The sequence below is a fragment of the Curcuma longa genome, chromosome 16 (assembly GCF_044706935.1).
Source record: "Curcuma longa cultivar G26 ecotype Majalengka, Jawa Barat chromosome 16, ITB_CL_G26_1.1, whole genome shotgun sequence".
In the NCBI taxonomy this organism is placed as follows: domain Eukaryota; kingdom Viridiplantae; phylum Streptophyta; class Magnoliopsida; order Zingiberales; family Zingiberaceae; genus Curcuma; species Curcuma longa.
Genome location: NC_133876.1, coordinates 8,947,139 through 8,953,241, shown reverse-complemented (window position 1 = coordinate 8,953,241; position 6,103 = coordinate 8,947,139).

Here is a 6,103-nt window from a genome sequence, read left to right as displayed (position 1 = left end):
ACCTTCATATCTAGCATTCATTTTTTGAGATGAAGAATGTGGTTGAATTGTTTTCAGTTATGATATGTATTTATAATGCATAATGCACACAACATTATTATTTTTGCAGGCGACGAGACATCACAATGCACACACCATTATCATTATTTCAGAAGATGGGACATCACAATGCACACACAATATTATTATTTTTGCAGGCGATGGGACATTACAATGCACACACCATTATCATTATTTTAGGAGATGGGGCATCACATTACACACACAACATTATTATTTTTGCAGACGACGGGACATCACAATGCACATACCATTATCATTATTTTAGGAGATGGGACATTACCATGCACACACAACATTATTATTTTTGCAGGCGACGGGACATCACAATGCACACACTATTGTCATTATTTCAGAAGATGGAACATCACAATGCACACACAACATTATTATTTTTGCAGGCGATGAGACATCACAATGCACACACCATTATCATTATTTCAGAAGACGGGGCATCACAATGCACACACAACATTATTATTTTGGAGGGGCGACACACAACATTATTATTTTGGAAGACATCACAATGCGCACACCATGATCATTATTTCAGAAGACGGGATATCACAATGCACACATAACATTATTATTTTGGAGGCGACGGGACATCACAATGCAAACACCATTATCATTATTTTAGAAGACGGGACATCACAATGCACACACAACATTATTATTTTTGCAGGCGACGGGACATCACAATGCACACACCATTATCATTATTTTAGGAGATGGGACATTACAATGCACACACAACATTATTATTTTTGCAGGTGACAAGACATCACAATGCACACACTATTGTCATTATTTCAGAAGATGAGACATCACACACAACATTGTTATTTTTGCTGGCGATGAGACATCACAATGCACACACAAATCTTATACAATGCACATAAGTTTTTCCTATATAATGGCATACTAGACATGACCATCACAATGCACCTTTACTCTTGAAAAAAATGAGTTCGTCTCGTTCATCATCCTACTCAGTTGAAGAAGATAAACATTTATGTCATGTTTATCTTCATATTTCTCAAAATCTAATCATAGGAATCAACCAAAAGAAGGATCAATTTTGGGCAAGAGTTGATATGGAGTATAATCTAGATCCAAATTTTAAAAATTCAGAGCGACCTAGAAGATCATTACAAAAAAGAATGAATACTATCCTTGCTGTTATTTCCAAATTGAAGGGTTGCATACGGCAAATCGAAGAATTGAATCCAAGTGGAGCATCATAGGAAGATATTGTAAGTTGTTATCATTATTTATTTTGTAGAGTATATCAATTTTATAATCAATATCTAATTTAGTTATTAATTTTGTTTCATAATTGTATTATTTTTTTATAGATGAATCATGCTCAAATGTTATTAGTGCAAGATCCTAATTACTCAAAGGGCTTCAAATTTGGACATGTGTGGAGCATTCTTCAAGGTATTGAGAAATTCAACAGTGACAACGACAAAACTGCATCTACGAGAGTGCAATGACAAACTGCTCAAGCTGATTATTCTCAATCTTATAATCTCGAGAAGGATATTTATATTCATCTTCATCTCCACGTGTCTCTTCGTTTAATCTTAACATCACTGATTCGGACAGTGGTGATACTTCAACTAAACGACATATTGGGGTGAAGAAAGCAAAACTGAAGAGAAAGAATGAACAACCACTGGCAAAAATGATTTCACAGAATGACGAACTTGTTGCGGCATTGGATCGAAGTACCGATGTTGCTATATTCAAGGAAGAGAATAAAATTTTATTCAAAGATTTGAATACCATCGCCGATCTGATAATGCGTGAATTTATTCACGGTGAACAAGTCAGAATTATGCAAAAGAGAACTAAAAATAAAAAATCTCAATCAATTCCACATCAAGGAGAAGGATCTAAATTCAATTCTTCTCAAGAAGAAGGACAAGAATCTCAAGATCCTTTGAATGACTCCGGTAAATTTCATGATTATTTCGGTGGTTTATTGGGAAGTGATTTTTCAGAATATTAAACAATGATTTGTTTAGTATTGCAATGTTATTATAGTTATTTTAAATGTATGTTTACTTTAGTATTTGTCACATCTTTAAATTGTATGCTGGGTATGTATTTTATATTTATGCATTTTGAAATTTCAAATGTTTAATTGTGTGTTTGTGATGAAATTACCAATATTATAAATTTTAAAATATTTATAATCTTAGTAATATAACAAATATTTTAAATATTACTTATTTAAGTTAATAACTAATATAAATTTATAATATATAAAATTTATAAATTAAATTAATTTATTCAAAGGACTTCAAATGGGTTGGTTTTGGTAAGTGAACAGTATAACACCAAGATGGTGTTGCACTGTTCATTGCACCATTTTAGTGTAAAATTAAGGGTATCGATTGGAAAATAATTGGTGCCCCTTTTATACCAAATTGGTGTAAAGGGGTATCGATTGATGCCTTTTTTAATTAAGGATTATATAACTTTGATTATCTGCGGCGTTAAGGATTATATAATTTTGATTATCCTATTAATAATTTTATTTGATTCAGATTATAATTGATTCCCAAATACAAGTAATAAAATATCACTACCACATCAACAAATATATTATAACCCAAAAATATAATTACTTTGACAGTTTAAGGGCACATCAACAAATAATAACCCGAAAATATGATGATTTTGACAGTTTAAGGGGGCGTTTGGTTTGATATTTTTCTTTTTTTATTTTTTAAAAAAATAGAAAATGATATTTTATCATTTTCTGTGTTTTGTATGTAGAGAAGGGAAATTATGGAAAATGAGAAAATGCAGCTACAGTAACTCCGCGTTAGAGCCCTAACATTGATCAACCCTTTTTTCTCCTCTGACGCCAACTCCTTTTCTTCCCGCTGTCGCTCCTTTCCTCCTTCTCCATCGAGAGTGGAGAACCTCGCAGAGACCCAACCGCAAAGACCTCGCAGAGAACCTCGTTGCTTCCCTCCTTCGTCGTCCTTCTCTATCGCCCTCGTGTTGTATTGTGATAAAGAATGAATAACAGAAAATAAAGGGTGAGAGCGAAGAGAGCTAAGGAGGAAGGAGCGAGAGCGATCGATCGAGATCCGGCACCTAATCAGAAAGCCGACCTTTTCGTGTTCTCTGCACCCGTTTAGGAGGCTGAATCAAAGCTGATTTGCGCATGGTGAGTTCATGTCGCGGATTTGGTTGGCAGCTGCGCCTGCTTCCGAATGCAAGAGGCCTGAATCGCTTTGTGGATCGAGCGGATCGGCTAACTGAGTTGTAGCGGGCGACCATCGGTAGTTGATTCGATTGAAGATTATGGTTTGGGTTGGATTTGATTAGCGATTTATCAGTGGGAGTTTGATCTGCCAGTAGGATTTTGTGTTACGATCGCGACTTCCGATGATGCCAGATGCCAGACGCAATGTTGTTTCCAATTTGTCCAGTGCTTCGCAAGACAACCTTGAAGACACTACGTGGCGGTTGAAAATCGAGGACGGCCAAGAGAGAGCTGATGGCCAGCTGAGTTCTTATCCTGATCGCCCAGGCATGCCTGACTGTCTTTATTATCTAAAGACTGGTAGCTACGGATATAGAAACAGCTGCAAGTATAATCATCCTACTCACACTTGGCAGAATAATCAGTTTAGTGCGGAACTCCCTCAGAGAGATGGTTAACCTGATTGTCAGTTCTTCCTGAAAACAGGAACTTACAAGTATGGGACACCTTGTAAATATTATCATCCACAGAACAAACATGACACCAAATTGGTTCAATTGAATGTGCTGGGACTATCTATCCCAAAGGATGAAAAGCCATGTGCCTATTACATGAGAACTGGAACTTGTAAATATGGAGTTGCTTGCAAGTTCAATCATCCTCAGTCAGTCACTACTGGAGCAACATTCCCTCTTACAGGATCTCCAGCCTATGAAAATTCAAAGTCCCGTAATACCTACATCTCAATCAGTCATTTTTTGATGCTTGTAAAGATTGTGTGAAGTTGGTGGATAATTTATATAGTTGATAAGTCTTTTATTCTATAGTATGATGAATGTAAAGAGTTTGAAGTCATGTTGTATTAGAAGCAGATTTGACTCCCCTTCTAATATAATTTTTCATTTTTAAAGAATAAATATTTTTTTGCTAAAAAAAATTGTCAATAGAGATGAATGGTGGTAAAATATTTTCTTAAATTGCATATTAGAAAGTTAGATTTGATCCCCTTCTTATATGATTTTTCCTTTTCCATGAATAAGATGATTTTTTATTAAAAAAATTATTCTATTTATAATTTTTCATATTAACAAACCAAATGTATTTGTCAATTTTCTTTTTTAAAAAATAAAAAATAATATATCATACCAAACACATTTTCTATTTTCTAAAAACTATATAAAAAATAAAAAATATAAAAACAAAAATAGAAAATAAAAAATAAAAAAAAATTCAAACCAAACGACCCACTAAGATTTTCTACGATTTCAAAAATTAAAATTTTTATTTCTATTATTACCCTTCGATTTTAAAATTAAATTAATTAAAATATACCATAAAATCTAATTAAAATTAAAATAATTAATTCAATAAATTTTAATTTAAATATTTATAAATTTAAAAAATAATTTTAATAAATTAATTTATTAAATTAATAAACATTTTCATTAATTTTATTTGTTTAAAATAAATTATATATAATAAATTTTTATATATTCATTAAATTAATAAACATAATTCATTAAAATAATTATTTTAATAAAATAATTTATTAAATTAATAAATATATAATTTTATTTTTTTAAATTTAAAATAAATTATCTATTTTAAAAATAAATTATTTAAATTAAAAATTAATTAATTAATTAATTTAATTTTAATTAGATTTTATAATACATTTTAATTAACTCAATTTTAAAATTAAAAGATAATAATAAAAAAATTTAATTAACAATAGAAAATTTTAGACCATCAAAGTATTCATATTTTTAAATTATAATTTATTTACTGATTTAATAATGATGTTACATTACTTCAGAATCAATTATAACTTAAATAATTGATAATTTTAAATAGATAATTAAGATTATGATAACTACCAACCAAATATTATTTGAAGAATCACAATGGTGCAACAGTAACTTGAACAATTGATCTTCAACTACGACGTATTAGAAATTTTCATATCAAAGGATGCTGGACATCTGGAACCGCCATATGCGCTTCTAACCATCGGAAACTTTCTCCTTAAAGATTTTCAAGACTTCTGTCTTCCTTCAGTTTCTTCATTGACCCCTCAATGCTCACTTCCTCTAGAAGACATGCTGAGAATGATAGTCTGACTCCTGTAGGACTAACTAGAGCAAGGATGTTGAAATAGACAGTGTATGGAGCTTAATATCAAGGTAACTTGTATCCAGGAGGCGGCCAATCATATCATGTAAGCTAAAATGACTGAACTTTAAAAACAAAAGAAAATTAACAAAACCAGAAGACAGTTTATTATTGTTGTAAACAAACCTTACTTTTTTTTTTCTGAGGAAGAGATGAACATAGTTTTTTCCCGCACCAGCATCAAGGTGGATACAGAATCTTCGTCTCACCAATCAGAAGCAAGAGGAAGATGGATATGTCAGCAACTCCTTTCCTTTGTAGAAGATCAAATTTCACCCAGTGTTCTGTAACTACTCCATGAAAATAAATAATGAACAAGGATCAATCTTGTAAGACTGGCCAAAAGCTACAATCAAACTAGGTGACCATGTTTGGTTGCTCCGCAAGACTAAAGCTGAGTGAAATATCAAAGCAAATCCAAGTTAACTGACCTGCTCAAACTAATAGGGATAAATATTCAATAACCTGTGTCATCTCTTAAACATAAAACTGGAGATCCCAATAGTCTGCAAGCTTTAAAATTTTCCCCTTAATGCATTTGAAATATCTTAGGGGTTGAGTCAGAACTAGGACAATATGAATAAGAAAAACAACAATACATCCATAAAGGCAAATTCAGCAGATTCCAAAGGCAAGGATTGA